General features: G+C 35.0%; 1 long non-coding RNA gene and 1 pseudogene across 1 annotated transcript; both read right to left on the bottom strand.

Moving 5' to 3' along the window:
- LOC110268976 lies at positions 282–1,287 on the bottom strand. Its single transcript, XR_002357780.1, has 3 exons — positions 1,145–1,287; positions 996–1,049; positions 282–919 (listed from the first exon to the last, which is right to left on the bottom strand). It is a non-coding gene; the product is annotated as an uncharacterized LOC110268976 (long non-coding RNA).
- LOC107627635 overlaps positions 8,992–17,444 on the bottom strand; it is a 13,565-nt pseudogene continuing 5,112 nt past the window's right edge.

The following is a 17,444-nucleotide window of genomic DNA, read 5'->3' on the forward strand; positions in this document are numbered from 1 at the left end:
GAATAACTTTTATTACAAAACTCCAATTAAGTTAAATTTTGATTTGGGAACTCCTAGCTCATCCAAAAACAAGTGTGTTCTAGTTGCAACCCAATTGCTATTCAATTCTAAGAGCTACAAGCATTGAAAGTTGATGCATAGCTTGCTGAAATCTGTTTCTTTTCAACTTTGACCACCAATATTTAAAAATTTACAACTCCCAATCCTCAACTATTAAAATTCTGAAGTTTTAGAGCAATAAATAAAATTAATCAAATTTTATAACAAAATTTGTTTCGCTCCAAAACTCAACTCGTAGAAGTCGCAGCAAGACAAACAAGTTGCTGCCCTGTTTGATCTTTTCTGCTGCTGGACAGATTTAACAACCTAACTTTAAAAATTTGCCATAAATTGTATATTTAACAAAAAGGTCCCAAATTTTTCAGTTTAATTCCTTATATTTCCAAGTTTAGCCCAAACTTGGTCTCATGCAATTCTGATCATTACATAATTAGTTACAGCATATGCAATACCACCACAACACAACTCTACATCCTCATTAACAAACACCAATCCTAATCCATCATAAATAAATATAAGAGCACACCATTAATAACTTCCACACCTCATAATTCCAATATATATCTACCAACAAATCTATTCCAACAACATTACAAGGTTAATCATTAAATACAACAAACAATTCAACTTATCCTATGGTTCCTCTAACCTAAGTTTTCACAACACCGTAAATATTAAACGTGCGAAACTTAAACCATACCTTAGTCGATCACTTTATTCACCCAAGGCAGCCTCTCAACACAAAATTACAGCCCCTCCAAGCTCAAGTAAAACAGCCACAAACTAAGCTTTGATCACTAACAAGCCTCCAAATATTCTCAATTAAATTCCAATGCATATATACCCACTTAATCTACACCTAATATATATACATATTCCAATTTCAGTTTTCCCATAATAAATACAAGATTAAGCTAGGGTTAGGGTATCCTTACCATACCCATATGCTCAATAGCTTGAACCCATAAATCCCGGAAGCTAACTTGAATCTAAAACACAAGAATTGAACAATTTTTAACTTAATCGTTCATGAATTTCCGAAATTAGGGGAAGCTGGTTGAGAAGGAAATAATGAGTTACCTACCAAATTGTTCCATGGGTTTCGTAGAGCTCGTCGCGGTGAACGTGTAGTCGTAAACGGTTCGTCAATCGGAGCTCCGGATCAAAAGTTATTGAGAGTTAAAGTTTGAGTGAGGGTTAGGGAGCTCTCTTCCTCCCCTAACCTGTTTGGCGTGTTGGATGCAGAATGGGGAAGAAGAGCTTCTGTCCCCTTTTTAAGTATGGGTCCGGTTAGACCCACGGTCCGATTTGGACCCGGTTCAACCAGTTCGGTCTTTTCGGTCCAATTTTGGGCCAAATTTTTGAAATTGGTATCAAAATTCTCGTTTCGACAAGCTCTATCCTATTTTGATATTAGTTTTGCATTTTTAACTTTTCTAATTAAAATTTAAATTATTGACTAATTATTTACCGATTTTAGCGGAGTTTACATCCTACCCACCTAATTAGGAATTTTGCCTTCAAAATTCAGATTCAGTTATCTGAAAAGAGATGTGGGTAGTCCTTCGGTATAGTTAGAGTTTCTTGAAGCTAGCCTTGTTACTCGAAATGTCCATCTTCTTTCATTTAACTGGCTTAGGTTGTAAGACATGAATTTGTTTTAGAAGCGTGTTTCAGAAGTTACGAAATATGGAATACGTCGAATAGGTTCGAAAGTTACAGCAAAAATCTATTTGGCACGCCTCTGACCATTGATACTCTCCAAAAGTTGAAATAGGCTAACTTAGCGGGTCTTAACTTTCTTGTTCTTGATTGCTCATCCAATTCTAGTCGTTGAAGTAATCTTTAGAGATAGGTGTCCTTTTCCTTCCAGCTTGAAAAGTCTTCTTCTCAAATCTGTCTAACTCTTTGTCGGCTTTCATAGTAAGAATTCTAACTCAGATTTGCGTAAATTTTTCTTTGTTATCTCGGCTATCAAATTTAGGAACTAAGGTATTCGATGCTCTAGTAATACAGGGGCATTTAGTGCTCTGTGAAGCTCCATCCTCTATCCTAGTCCTCGACGATCTATGTCGAAATCGGTAATTACTCTTCTTTACTCCCGGTGTAGGACCTCCAATGGTTGCAGCATTCCGATTTATGCTTTATTCTTTATTTTTGGCTACCCAAAAATATCTTCTTTGATTCATGGTACGTCTTAGCAGTTTCAGGGTAAGTTTGAAAATCCTGTCTCGTAAGTTCCGGAAAATAGTTTCTCATCTCAACTTCCAATCTCGACACATAACTTTCTCTTGGTATCTTCCTGATTCAACATGTCTCAATACTCTTAGTATCTCCTTATCACCATTATTGCGCTCCCTAAGTCCTTGACTCCATGATCTCTATTCCGGCATTGGACATATAAATCTCTTCTTAATTTCCTTTTGTTTACCAATCTTCGACATCTTTGACGACTCCTTATTATCTCGTTACGCGTCCCGTACCTCATCGATTCCATGTTGTAACCTAGCAATGGATTTAGGCCAACACTTCCAACACTCTCATTCTTCCAACTTAGAACTTTAACTCATCTAACATTTTCTCCTTTGGAATTAACGTCCAAGAATCTTTTAGAAACTTCTTGCTTAGGGCGTCTATCACAACCTCACGACGTTGCATCCGCATGCATCTTAAGTTTTTCAATAATACATCGTAGTCATTCCCTAAACGGTTCTTTAGGCTCAAGTGATACGAGCATTGGCATGAAGGTCAATCTTCTTTCTATGGCTCAAATGCTTTCATCAGATCCTGGTAATTCATTCCCATGGTGTACCTCATTGCATCTATTTAGTCACGTGCGATACGATCGGTGAAGATTAAGGCTCTAAATTTCCTAGTAATGTCACAGGTTCATTTTGCGTTCAAAGGTCTTGCTCTAAGAAATCAACGTCTCTCTGGTTACAGCTGGGATTCATATGCAATACTAATATAGGCTCGAGTTGATTTTCAAAGAAATATTAAGCTTGAAAGACGAATGAATAGTGTGAACAATGTTCGTGAGAAAATAGAAAGAGTTTTATATACGGTCAATCAGAGTTGTATCAAAATAATAGAATGCACAAGAAGAAGAATTTAGATGCATCTCAAGAAAGAAAACCGGACCAAAAACATTTGATAGTATGGATTAGTGTGATGTCTCACTTCCTATATGCAAATAAAATTTCAGGTATCAGTTTCAGTTTACCTTTTCCTTCTTGTGACCCACCATCATCTTGGGCCCTCTTATGTGAATAGACTATTGTTCCATTCCCCTGATTCACTTATCTCTAAGAGTCTTGATTATTCATCCAACGCCAACGAAAAACTTCACTAAACTCTGCAGGCTTTGACGACAATACCCTATTCGGAACGATTTAGTTTGGTTCTAAGTTTTAACCTAGGTCTTTCTTCTCTATCTTAGACTATGAGTAATGATGGTATGCTAGAATAATTCATTGCTTCTCAAATCCAATCATTGCATTTACCTTAACCTGGTGATTGTGATCTATCTGCATCATGAGTTTCCACCACGTGGATTAGGACAGTCCTTAACTAGATGCCTAGGTGATCCGCACCGGTAACACATACCTTGCTTGTTTTTATGCTGCCTATTGGGTCGGTAGTTCTCAGTCCTCTTGAATTCTTGACTCCTTGGTGCTAAATTCTGATGGTGATCTCTTCGGTGGGTCTCCCGGTTATCATTTTTTGCCACAGCTACGTTCCTCACACGTTCTTCAGCTATCCGGCTCTTGTTCACAAGTTCAGAAAACACCTGGATCTCCATAGGTGCTACAAAGCTCTGAATGTCACTCCGAAGGCCTCCTTTATACTTAATGCATTTCCACTCAGCAAAGTCCTCAGGAGCTCCCTGACAAATCCGTGAGAAACGGCACAATTCCTCAAACCTGCTAGTGTACTCAGTGATGGTCATCTGACCTTGTTTTAGCTGAAGCAGTTCAAGTTCCTTAGCATTTCTGGCTGAACTGGGAAAGTATTTCTTATAGAATTCTTCTCGGAACAACTCCCAAGAGATCACAACCCCATCAGGCTGCAGAATGCGCCTCACGCCCTGCCACCAATGGTGAGCTTCACCTTGCAGCTGGTAGGTCCCAAACTCAACCCACTATTCTTCAGGAACTTGCTGAGCCTGTAATGCTCGCTTAATGACTTGTACCTAATTATCCGCATCAGTAGGGTTCGAGGATCCTCTGAAGGTCGGAGGATGAACCTTCAGGAAGGAGGAAAGCGTCATAGTACCATTATCGCCATTGTTGCCATTGTTACCATTATTTATTTGGTTTCCCAGGGCTTCGGCTGTCGCTTGCATCGTCGCGGCCATATTCCCTAGAGCAGCCATGAAGTCTACAGGATTAGGAATATTCCCTGTCGCTTCAGGCATAACATTGCCTAGTCTGCCTCTACCTCGCCCACGTCCGCATCTGCGAGTCGACATCTGGTCTATATACACACCAACCAAGTGATATCAAGTTGATCAGTCTCAATATCGCAAGTCTAGTGCTTTAAGTTCCAAATGCATACTCATGGACGTTTGTGCCAAATATATCAGTTAGATTTCCTAATAGCACATAGACACATACACAGAGAATACACAGAAGCATAATCAGTTCGTCCTCAGGCTCTATAGGAACGAACTGCTCTGATACCATAATGTAACGGCCCAGACCACCCGCTAGCACGATATTGTCCGCTTTAGCACACAAGGCCTCACGGTTTTGCCTTTGACGATAGGGATGATAGCCGAAGCCCCCCACACTCACTCGTCAAAATGCGTCATGCTAGGGAGAGGTATCCACACCCTTTTAAGGCATGCTTCGTTCCCCTCTCCACACCATTATAAGGCATGCTAGTAATGTCACAGGTTCGTTTTGCGTTCAAAGGTCTTGCTCTAAGAAATCAACATCTCTCTGGTTACAGATGGTATCAGAGCCGGAGCCCAGATCGATGTGCCAGCGAGGGCGCTGGGCTCCCTTAGGGGGGTAGATTGTAAGGTCCTACATCGGTTGGAGAGGGGAACGAAGCATGCCTTATAAGGGTGTGGATACCTCTCCCTAACATGACGCGTTTTGACGAGTGAGTGTGGGGGGCTTCGGCTATCATCCATATCATCAAAGGCAAAACTGTGAGGCCTTGTGTGCCAAAGCGGACAATATCGTGCTAGCGGGTGGTCTGGAATGTTACAAGAATAACTTTTAAGAAGGAGTCGCGTATAATAAATACGGTCGATGATCGTAAAATTCCTGACAATCATTTCAATTTTCTTACTCATGCTGATATATTGAAACAAACATATGAACAATCCAACTTATTTAGTACATAGTTAATTTGTATTAATCTACACAAATATTTTTTTTAATTTTTGCCAAGAAATTATATAATAGCGTCATTTTATCGATAACATAAATTTTAATAGTTTTTTTATGCAATTGTTTAAAATTGTATTGCGACTTTTTTAAAAGTATGCCTTTTATTAATATATTGTTAGTTTTATCGTTTAATATAAAATAAATTGGTAAAATTTCTTTAATTTATAAGTAATTTATTATGTTATTCATTTATTTGTCCTTAATTTCATATTTTTAATTCTTTTTTAATTAGATGTTATTGGACTCTTGACTGAAAAAGAAAAACTTATATCATCATCAAAAATAGGAAGAAGTGATCATTATATATATTGTGGTTGATCTTCATGATTTGGAGTATGTAAAATTTTAATATTTCACAATGATATTTTGTTTTGTAACAATTATCTATACATATGCAAAATATTTTATCTTTTTCATTATATATTACTACTTATTTTTCTTAATTCTTGCTTTTATTTAGAAATAAGGAAAAATAAGGTGCATAATATGAGATCAATTTACAACCCAATTATTCAATTATCTACTTGATCACCAAACAATCGAATCATACTTATTCTCCAATTTGTAAAATTTAACAAAGGCATTGGTAAGCATATTGGTTTACCTTTTATTTAACGTATTTGTTTATGTTGTATTTGTAATAATATTATATCTATTTTTACGAATATATCTTTTTAGAAAATACTCTTAGTATTATTAGCATATGGTGTATTAAATAAATATTAGAGGTTTTAAATTATGCAACTGTTTAAAATTGTATTGCGATTTTTTTAAAGGTATAGCATTTTATTAATATATTGTTAGTTTTAAAAATTTCTTTAATTTTTAAGTAATTTATTATGTTATTCATTTATTTGTCCTTAATTTGATACTTTTAATTTTTTTTTCAATTAGATGTTATTGGACTCTTGACTAAAACAGAAGAGTTTATATCATGATCAAAAATAGAAAAAAGTGACCATTACATTGTGGTTCATCTTCATGATTTGGAGTATGTAAAATTTTAATATTTCACAATAAGATTTTGTTTTGTAACAATTATCTATACATATACAAAATATTTTATCTTTTTCATTCTATATTATTAATATTACTACTTATTTCACTTCATTCTTGATTTTATTTACAAATGATAAAAAATAAGGTGCACACTGTGAAATCAATTTACAACTCAATTATTCAATTATTTATGTGGTTACAAAACAACCGAATACATACTTATTCTCCAATTTGCAAAATTTAATAAAGGCATTGGTAAGTATATTGGTTTAACTTTTTATTTAACATATTTGTTTATGTTATATTTGTAATCATATTATATCTATTTTTACGAATATATCTTTTTAGAAAATACTCTTAGTATTAGCATATGTTGTATTAAATAATATTAGTGGTTCTAAAATATTTATTATTTATTAGAAAATTTTGTGCATTAGAATTCTCTAATAATTTGTTGTTCATTTTAAACTGATTTTGATATGTTCTTACTTCATGGTAAAATAACAAATAAAAATTTGTTGGTGAAAAGTATTACTAGGTTATTTATGGTCACATTGGGTATATATGTCTGATTTATTGAAAAAAATTAATTACTAAAACCGATTAATAACTATTTTAGAGTTGATAAACTTAACATTAGATTAAAAAAAAAATGAACAATGCGTAACATGTTACTTTTTTATTAATCAAATTATTATAATTAATTAAAATTAATTTTAATAAAACAACTTAAAAATTATAGTTTTAATCTTATCACGTGCATGGCATAGGTTATTACACTTGTAGCATAATTATAATAAAGATATTTTTATAAAATAAACTTAGAAGAGAAAATAGTGCATTCATGTTGGCAGAAAAATGGATTCATGAGGAATTGACACCTCACTTCCATAAGTTGGGGAAAAATTCAATTTTAGTATATTAAGTAGATATATAATAGATTATACCGGGAGAAAAAATAAAAGAGTTTTATTAATGTGCATACTATCATGAAGATTTTATAATTGTCTTTATGTATATAAAGATGCATCTTTTTTACCATTAGATGATGAATTGTAGGGTTTGATTTGATATGCTATAAAAGTGTTATCTTTTTTTAAAGTGTAGTCAAACAAACAAAGTACACTTTTAATACAAGACTCTTCATAAAAAGATGTTTTTAACATCTTCATTTGAGTAGGTGCCTTTATTAAAGCCTTTTAATATTTAAGGTTGTTGTCATTAGTCTTTTAATATTACAAATTTTTTGCTAATGAGTGTTAGTGTTTTTCAAAGTTCTGAGCGAACCAAAAATAAAACCATTTAGAGAACAATTCCACTGGATAGACAATAAAGATTGTGAATAACATGAACAATAGATTACACTCCCAACTCATAGAAATAATTATCATTCCAAAAATTATTTACACTTTAGCCATCCAAAAATTACCCTCCAAAAATTCTACTTTCACCTTTTACACTTTAGCCATCCACCTTCTAACTCTTTTAACGAAAATACTTATCATTCCAAAAATTATTTACACAACAAAAGTATTAGATACCATGCTTTGACACCTAATTAATTTTTTTTTTTGTTAAAAATTGTTGGCAACTAAAATAAAAAGTAAAAAACACCTTACCTAATGTTATATATTATTTAATTTATTTTTAATATATATTTTATATTCTAATATATATTTTACACTTATCACTAATTTTAACTAGTATAGGATATTTTTGATTTGTAAAATAAACTCTGTTTTGTACGGTTGCTGACATAACAAACTTCCAGCGTGGCGGATTGCCACAAAAGAGTGATAATACACCGGAAAAGTATAGGGAGACAATGAGAATACTAAACAATATGAACAATAGATATATCAGATGTTTAATTCAATAGATATGCAGATGATTATATTGATTATTTTTAATTGGATGGTTATTTTTTTTTATTCGATTTACTCATGCACGGTTAATAATAGCTGGATGTTCAATTCATTAGGTGTACCGATGGTTATCCTAATGTTCAGATTTAGGAGGTAATTTGGCGGTGAAGTATTTTTCTACTTTATTGAATCAATTCTAGAACTCATTGTTCACATTGTTTACAAACGGTAATACACCTCCGCTAATGGCTTTTGTGCCGTAGTCCGTAGACTTTCCTCCCTATTAACATACTCATTTGTCAGGAACGGGGACATGAAAGGAGTTTTCATCTAGCCCTTCATTCTTATGAGATTTCAGTCACAAAAATAATCGCGCTGCATTATTGTTTTTCTTTTGGTCCAAGTCATCAAGATTGAAATGAGTTATATTAAATATACTCATATTCCATTATATCTATTAAATAATTATAGATGAGTTGATATCTCATGTAAAATATACATATAGCAAATATTTCCCATTTTAAATGAGAACTAGATGGCAATAACCACGTAAAACTAAACTCCAAGAGAAAAAAAATATTACTCCAAAAAACATTGAAGAAAAACCTATAAATTCACAACCAGTTAGAAGATAGCGAAGTTGTGGAATATGATATGCCAGTATCTCAACGACCATTTGTTGGCACTATTTTGTATTTGTACCTCTTGGCAATCCAAAGATACACAAGGAAGTTGAGCAAGATGAGGAGGGTCAAAAGCCAATAGAAGTAATCAAGATGGCCCCTATTCAGATTGTCCAGTATCCAACCAAGCCTTCCATGACTTGTGGTGACCTTTATCACAATGGTAACAAGAAGGGTACTAAAGTAATTTCCCAAGGCATTAGTCATTAGTGACAGAGCCAAGCAGAGACTTCTCATAGCATCAGGTGCCTTACCATAAAAGAACTCGATCTGACCAATGTTTGCGAAGACTCCCGCCGCTCCGATGAAGAAATACTGCGGCACTTGCCAGAAAATGGACAAGGGGATGGTCTCCAGATCATAGTAGTTGTTTATCCAGACCATGTTGAGGCGAACGACCTCTAGGATTCCGGCCACAACCATGGACACAATGGAGATGATGAGGCCAATGCCTATCCGTTGAAGTTCTGGGAATCTGCGTTTGTGTCCAGTGAACTTCCTTGCGAATGGGACGATGATGCCGTCATACACATCTGCCAAAATGATGCTGCTCAGATCGTCGAAAAGGGAGAGGAAGGTTGATGGAATCTTGAAATTTGGACCAATGTGCTAGTCCATTGTGTTTCCTTGTAGAACAAACATGGTGCTTATTTGAGAGTACACAATTCCAAAGGCAATAAGCAAAGCCCAAACTTGGAGCAAGCGAATCACGGATTTGAACTCTTCAACTTGTGTTACCGTGCAGAGTTTTCATGGGAGTAAACACCCAATCCGATCCCTGTCCATTTTTCAGAAAGACAAAGCGATCCTTGTCAAAAAAAAAAGTATGTCTCAGCCCCTGTCTTTGTATTCCGTGAGACAGGGCGGCCCTTCTGTGCCTTTCGGCATTAAAAACAAACGGAATAAGTATACGTATCACTTAACGGTGATGAGCTGGCTGTCAGGTGTCAATTAAGTGCCAAGCTGGAAAGTGAAAAATAGACAGGGGTCGATCTGTCCTACCTCCCAAACAAAAATGTTGTCATTTTAAGTGGGATGGGAGGTTCAAATGCTGCGCTTCTTCACTATCTACTCTGGAAATATGTCACTGTGTTTGATTGTAAACCCTAGGACGGCATGGTTGAGAGTGAAGAACATGGGTCGACATCAAATCAGCAAAGTGGGAGAGTTAAAAACGAATCAGGTTGGAGTTTGAATGTTACTGGGAGTGTGGGATCAAGGAGGAAGAAGAAGTGGGTTGCTCCAGAGTGTAATTGTGAAATTTATGCAATTTTGTTCATGTCCGGAACTGATATGAACCCATACATAATATTCTTTCAATGCTCATACTTTAAGGTAGGTTTATTAACAATTAAAATTTTGTTCATTTTGTTTTCCATTGATGCTCATACTTCAAGGTAGGTTTATCAAGAATTAAAATTATGTTCACTTTGTTTTCCATTAGATTCTTGATAAAGAATATTATTTTGTAGACTCCAACACCTTATTGCAAGTACTTTTGTTGGCTTTATGATTATGTTGCATCATTCAATAAGGATGCTACGAAGACTCTTTTGTTTGGAGGTTTGAAGCTGAATCAGAATCATAAAGAAGGTCATTCTTCTGCAGATGATAACAAAGTTAGGGAGCTAGAGGAAAGATTGGTTGGCTTAAAAATTCATTTGAAGAAAACTAGATTGAATTTCAGTCAAATTAAGTGCACTAGTCTTGGATGTGTTATGTTGGCATTTGTTGCTAGAATTGTAGTTGGAAACCTGTTTAGTGGTGTAGTTTAGAGAGATCAAATGTTGCTTCTGGAGTATTGTGAAACATGGTGATCATGGTTGTTAAGTTGTTTACGCTATGGCATTTGTTGCTATTGATCACTTTTCATGCATGAATATAATTAACCTGCTTTTGTTTTTATATGTTTGTTTATTCAATTTTAAAGAATGCAGTAGTATACATGATTTTGTAATAAAATAAGGCATTATGAATTTGTTGAATAAAGTAAGAAGCCATCTGTTGAAAGTTAAAACTTAACATATGATGCCATAATAATAAAATAAGGGAAGCATTATAACAGCCCTTAATAATATAGTTATCCAAAAGAGTATTCAACCAATTATATCACTGGTTGCATGTCTTAGCATCTAATTATATAATAACAAAAGTAGGGGCAACACAAGGTCCCTAATCAACATAGTTGTCCTAGCAAGTAATTTGATAACCAAAATAGACACAATGTTAACAAGATATTGTTCAAATTATCTATTATTCCTAGCCCAAAACTTGTAAAACTAGATTAATTACTCAATTCTTATTGGGAGGCCTAATCCCTAAAGTGGGGATGAACTTAAAAAGTCTTGCTGCAGCCATAGTCTCTACTGATACTCCTGTTGATACACCTTGGTTCGTTGAAGTAGATTGACCTGAACCAATAGATGGAGTTGGCCGTAGGTTCATCCGACTTGAGCCTTGTGCTATTGGAGCAGTGGGTTTCACAATTTGCTGCTACTCTCTAAAGCATGGTGTAGATATGGTGTTGAATTTTGTTGTAGGCTATCCTCGGAAAAGATAATAGCAAATGTCATAATTAAATTAAATAGAGATTGCAAATTTAATTTAAGACCATTTTTTACCTCATCTGCTTGGGGTGCAGACTGGGAGACATTAATTTTCTCCCCTTGACTATGGTCCACAGATTGTCCTCTTGCGGATGTTTTGAGAAGCTTCTTTTTGTTCTTCTTTGCCTTAGCCTATCATAAGTGGTAACTGTTAGGGTAACAAATAAATTAGTATTATGCCAAATGAAGACCTTAAATTGGCATAAACTCACAGCACCATCTAATGTAGTTTTTTCAGCATTGGCAGTTGAGTTGTTCTCTCCTGTTTGCTGAACTTGTTTAATCGTCAAATCACAAGATTGGAACCCAACAAGGCTCAACCAATTAGGACACTTAATCCCTTAACTATATATTTATAGGACAGTTAGCATATTAAATATATTTTTAAAGCGAATCATCAATTGTTGAATTTTACCTGCTCAGTGTTAGCTTGGCTTGACTCTACAAATTGCAAAGGTCATTTCTTTGCCCTTCTTTCCTTCTTTGTCATGGGTTTCCAATTCGGGTCTTGAAGTGCATTGGTACAAGTCTTGTAGTAGTGTCTTAGCTGACCACACTTTGAGCAAGTGACTTGAAAGGTTTTTCTACATTTGTCTGGATTCATCTCTTTCTCAACCGGGTCTGCTCTTCTCTTCATCTTTGGCCTATGAGCAGCTCTTTTGATTGGAGGAGAAAGAGTCTTAGGAACATCCGATTGTACCCAGTACTCTTCACTATTAATCGGTTTGATTTAATGTGAGTATGTAGCTCTTACTGCTTCCATTGTCAGCCATTTATGCACAAAATCTTCAGGCCTAAGACCCATCTTAGACATGGCTACCACTGCATGTCTACAAGGCATACCTATAGACATGAATTCAATTTATCACATGCAATCAATCCTATGTAACAAATATACAGTTTTTCAAATCCAAAATAATATTCAAAACAAGTTTACCACTTAGCTGCCACAGGTTGCATGTGCATGTTCTTTCTTCAAGATTAACCCTAACCTTGTGATTTCGAAAGTGCACTTCAAAAAGAACTCTCTTACTATCTCCAGCCCAGATAGCTTTCCATTTATGGCATTTTGGCTTAATGAAGTCGTCCAATCTTTTTTGCTGCACTGGAGCTAAAGCGCCAACATGTTTCTCTAGCTTCTTTTTGTGTGCTGCCATCTTCCGCATTAGATAACATCTTAAGTCCTCGCACATTGTCAATATTGGCTTACCTCTATATGCCACTATTTTAGCATTCCAAACTTCGCACATATTATTGGTGATATTGTCAACCTTGGGTCCGGGACTGAAAAATGCCTTCAACCAAGCAGCTAGATCAAACCTATCAAGATATTCCCAAGCTGGAACACTGATCTGTTTCAGCTTTTCCATAGCTGCCTTGAACTCAATTTGTGTGGTGCAACGTGCACAATCCCATACAAGTTGCTTGGTCTGTTGGTCCTTAAATTGCTTAATGAAATTCTTCCAAATGTGTAGTACGCAGTTCCTATGAAAAGCCCCTGGAAATATGTCCTTTAAGACTAATGCCAATCCCTACCAGTAAACCAACAATGCATGCCAATAAACCAATTCAGACCAATAATGCATATCAATAAATAACAAATGCCAATAAACCAATTCAAACCAACAATTCATATCAATAAATAACAAGGTATGAGATTCTCACAATATATACCAACAATGCATATCAATAAATAACAAATGCCAATAAACCAATTCAGACCAACAATTCATATCAATAAATAACAAGGTATGAGATTCTCACAATATGTACCAACAATGCATATCAATAAATAACAATGTATGAAATGAAACAGCTATTTTTTACTACCTTTTGTTGGTCTGAAATGAAGTTCTAGCCTCTTTCCGTGCTATCACCTAAGTCATGTTAAAATTGTGTTAAGAACCATTTTCCAAGTGTCCATACACTCATTTGGCACAACTGCATATGCAATAACAAAAAAATGGTTATTGCCATCTTGACCCACTACAGACAGTAGTTGACCGCCGTAATAGCCCTTAAAAAAAATAACCGTCTAATCCAATCAAAGGCCTACATCCTTCTATAAAGCCCTTCTTGCAAGAATTCAAGCTTATATATAGTCTATCAAACAAAGGAAGAGACTGGCTGAGGTATCACATCTAATCTTGCAGTTGAACCAGGGTTTGTCCTATGCAGTTCCATCAGGTAATCCATAATCTTACTATACTGTGCATCTTCGTCGCCAATTACCTCCTCCCTAGCTGCCTCAAGTGCCCTGCTTATCATTTTACCACTCAGTTAGATGTTGTAGTCTTCGATCATGTATTCCATAGCCTGCTTTGGACAGACTTTTTTGGACAGACTTTTTTTTAGCTGTGTCATACTATCCTTTCCACTTGAACCAGCCCCAACCTCCACATTTGGGCTAGTGCCAACCTCCACATTTGGGCCAGCCTTATCTTGAACTTTTGGGCCATGACTAGCTTTTTTTAAGGTGAAACTCTCTTTTTCTTCTTCTAAATATTTTCTCTTTTCCAAACTCTCATCACTGATGTCTGTATCTTCAAAACCAGGAGGAGGAGGCTTATAAGGCCCATCTTCTGTGGTCTCATATCCATCATCTGAAGATGATGATGAATTACTCAGTACAATAGTATCACACTCCACACCATCATCAAAAACTTCGGGAACATCTATCAGGTGATTAAAGTAAAGATAAAATTCATTATTGTCCGTATTTCTCCTCTAAGCATCCCTCAATTCGTTTATCTCAGCATCACCTTTAATAACATGTAGTCCAACTTCTATATCATTAGCAGTGTTGTCAAACCAATACATCTCTTTATATGTTGTATACCTGATGAGCGGATAATTTATACGCTTTTTGGCATTGTTTTTAGGTAGTTTTTAGTATGTTTTAGTTAATGTTTATTATATTTTTATTATTTTTCAAGCAAAATTAACATTTCTGGACTTTACTATGAGTTTGTGTGTTTCTCTGTGATTTCAGGTATTTTCTGGCTGAAATTGAGGGACCTGAGTAAAAATCTGATTCAGAGGCTGAAAAAGGACTGCAGATGCTGTTGGATTCTGACCTCCCTGCACTAGAAATGGATTTTCTGGAGCTACAAAAATCCAATTGGCGCACTCTCAATTGCGTTGGAAAGTAGACATCCAGGGCTTTACAGAAATATATAATAGTTTATACTTTGCCCGAGTTTTGATGACGCAAACTAGAGTTCAAACGCTAACTTCCTACCATATTCTGAAGTTAAACGCCAGAAACAGGTTACAAACCAGAGTTAAACGCTACAAACAGGCTGCAACATGGCGTTTAACTCCAAGAGAAGCCTCTACACATGGAAAGCTTCAATGCTCAGCCCAAGCACACACCAAGTAGGCCCGGAAGTGGATTTCTGCATCATTTACTCAATTCTGTTAACCCTAGCTACTAGTTTAGTATAAAAACTACTTTTAGAGATTTATTTTATGTCTTTTGACCATCTTATGTTCCTATTTTGACTATTGTACACGTTTGGAGGCTGGCCTCACGGTCATGCCTAGACCTTTCACTTATGTATTTTCAACGGTGGAGTTTCTACACCCCATAGATTAAGGTGTGGAGCTCTGCTGTTCCTTATGAATTAATGCGAAGTACTATTGTTTTTCTATTCAATTCAAGCTTATTCTTATTACAAGATATTCACTCGCACTTCAACCTGATGAATATGATGATACGTGACACTCATCATCATTCTCACCTATGAATGCGTGCCTGACAACCACTTCCGTTCTATCTGCAATAGCTTGAGCGTGTATCTCTTAGCCTCCATTCCGAAAGATCGGAGTCTTCGTGGTATAAGCTAGAATCAATTGGCAGCATTCTTGAGATCCGGAAAGTCTAAACCTTGTCTGTGGTATTTCGAGTAGGATCTGGGATGGGGTGACTGTGACGAGCTTCAAACTCGCGAGTGTTGGGCGTAGTGACAGACGCAAAAGGATCAATGGATCCTATTCCAACATGAGTGAGAACCGACAGATGATTAGCCGTGCGGTGATAGCGCATTTGGACCATTTTCACTGAGAGGACGGACGATAGCCATTGACAACGGTGATCCCCCAACATACAGCTTGCCATGAAAAGGAGTACGAATGATTGAATGAAGACAATAGGAAAGCAGAGATTCAGAAGGAGCAAAGCATCTCCATATGCTTATCTGAAATTCTCACCAATGAATTTACATAAGTATTTCTATCTTATCTTCTATTTTATTTATATTTTAATTATCAAAACCTCATAACCATTTGAATCTGCCTGACTAAGATTTACAAGATGACCATAGCTTGATTCAAGCCGACAATCTCCGTGGGATCGACCCTTACTCACGTAAGGTTTATTACTTGGACGACCCAGTGCATTTGCTGGTTAGTTGTGCGGAGTTGTGACAAAGAGTTGAGATTACATTCGTGCGTACCAAGTTTTTGGCGCCGTTTTAGAAATCACAATTTCGTGCACCAATACCCTAACTCCTTAAATAAAGTTTTTAGATAAAAAAGTTAATATAGTCTAAATCCGTGGGTGGATATTTTATGCACTTTTTCATTAAGATAACATAATACCCCTTCTGAATTTCTCTTAAAACTTTCTCCATAATGAAATACATGAATAACCATAAAATTATCCATCTGAGACAAACAAAGTAATCAATATTTTACATTACAGCCTTTACAGAAATAATTGTGATTTTAATAGAGTACATATAGTCAAAGCATGTATATATTTTAATAGAGTACATATAGTCAAAGTAGGTATATATTTTGATGAAGTATTACATATATGGAGATACAAGAAAAAAAAATCCAAACTCACTACTATGCATGATGTAATATAGTCAAAGTAGGTAGGTATATATTTGTTGGTTTCTTTTTTCATGGGAAAATCAAATTTCGATAGAGTACATCAACATTTGCTAAGGTATATATTTGCCTTAAACTTTAATAGAAAGTTGCTGTAAACTCTTTTATAAACATTAATCATAGCAATGTTTATATTATATTATAGAGTAAAGTATCGTTTTTGTCCCAACGTTTGAGGTAAGCCTCAAAGTTGTCCCTAACTTTTCAATCGTCCTATTTAAGTCCCTAACGTTTCAAAATTGACTTAATGTTGTCCTGCCGTTAGGGATCCATTAACAGAATTGACGGTGGGACAAAATTGAGATGATTTTGAAACGTTAGGGACTTAAATAGGACGAAAACATTAGGGACAAAAACGATACATAAAAATAAATTTTAGCTTAATTTTATCTTTCAATAATATTAATTTTTTAATGTACATAGTATTCAATTATTTTTTAATTACATCTAAATAAATTACACTTAATCACATTACTTTCATTTTAAATAAATTTATCTTTTTATAATTTTAAAAAATTTTGATACATTAGAAACAAAAGGTATAATTTATATTTTATTGTATATATATTATTTTTTTTCTGCAAGTTTATATACTAGTCATTCTACAAACATTTCATGATAACTAAAAATCTTTAAGAGTAAAATTATAAAAAAAAATAATTTATTTAAAATGAAAGTAATATGATTAAGTGTAATTTACTTAGATGTGATTAAAAAATAATTGAATACTATGTATAGTAAAAAATTGATATTATTGAAGGATAAAATTAAAATTTATTTCTAGGTATCATTTTTGTCCCCAACGTTTTCGTCCTATTTAAGTCCCTAACGTTTTAAAATCGTCTCAATTTTGTCCCGCTGTCAATTATGTTAACGGATCCCTAATGACAGGACAACATTGAGTCAGTTTTGAAACGTTAGGGACTTAAA

The sequence above is a fragment of the Arachis ipaensis genome, chromosome B02 (genome assembly GCF_000816755.2).
Source record: "Arachis ipaensis cultivar K30076 chromosome B02, Araip1.1, whole genome shotgun sequence".
Classification (NCBI taxonomy): domain Eukaryota; kingdom Viridiplantae; phylum Streptophyta; class Magnoliopsida; order Fabales; family Fabaceae; genus Arachis; species Arachis ipaensis.